Genomic DNA, 1018 nt, shown 5'->3' with positions numbered 1-1018 from the left:
CAATCTTGATTCCAGCTTATGCTTCTTCCAGCCCAACGTTTCTCATGATATACTCTGCATATAAGTTAAATAAGCAGGGTGACAATATACAGCCTTGACATACTCCTTTTCCTATTTGGAACCAGTCTGTTGTCCCATGTTCAGTTCTAACTGTTGCTTCCTGACCTGCATACAGATTTCTCAAGTGGCAGGTCAGGTGGTCTGGTGTTCTCATCTCTTTCAGAATTTTCCACAGTTTAGTGTGATCTACACAGGCAAAGGCTTTGGCATAGTCAATAAAGCAGAAATAGATGTTTTTCTGGAACTCTCTTGCTTTTTCAATGATCCAGCAGATGTTGGCAATTTGATCTCTGGTTCCTCTGCCTTTTCTAAAACCAGCTTGAACATCTGGAAGTTCATGGTTCACATATTGCTGAAGCCTGGCTTGGAGAATTTTGAGCATGACTTTACTAGCGTGTGAGATGAGTCCACCTGTGCGGTAGTTTGAGCATTCTTTGGCATTGCCTTTCTTTGGGATTGGAATGAAAACTGACCTTTCCAGTCCTGTGGCCAACTTCCCTGGTTGCCCAGTCAGTAAAGAGTTTGCCTACAGTGTGAGAGACCCTAGGAGGGGAAGATCCCCTGGAGAAGGAAATGGCAACCCACTCCAGTACTTTTGCCTGGAGAATCCCATGGAGGGAGGAGCCTCGTGGGCTACAGTCCATGGGGTCCCAAAGAGTTGGACACAAATGAGCAACTTCACTTTATGCCTATTGTTTGAAAAATGGGTAGTGCACAGTCTGAGCGACTTCACTTTCACTTTCCAGTATTCTTGCCTGGAAAATCTTTCACATCTACACTTTTTTTTTTTCTTCTCCTTTTGTCCCATTCTCTGCTCCAGGCTAATTTTTAAAGTTCTATCACCCTTCTGTATACACAACCGCCTTTAATATAATTTGGTGTGCCTCACGTCTAATAAAAATCCAAATTTACAAAACAAAAGGTCTGAAAGGTAAATCTTCCCTTTGTTAAAGAAGTT

The sequence above is a fragment of the Bison bison genome, unplaced genomic scaffold, assembly GCF_000754665.1.
Source record: "Bison bison bison isolate TAMUID 2011002044 unplaced genomic scaffold, Bison_UMD1.0 scf7180017864451, whole genome shotgun sequence".
Lineage (NCBI taxonomy): Eukaryota > Metazoa > Chordata > Mammalia > Artiodactyla > Bovidae > Bison > Bison bison.
This window is presented reverse-complemented; position numbering follows the sequence as displayed.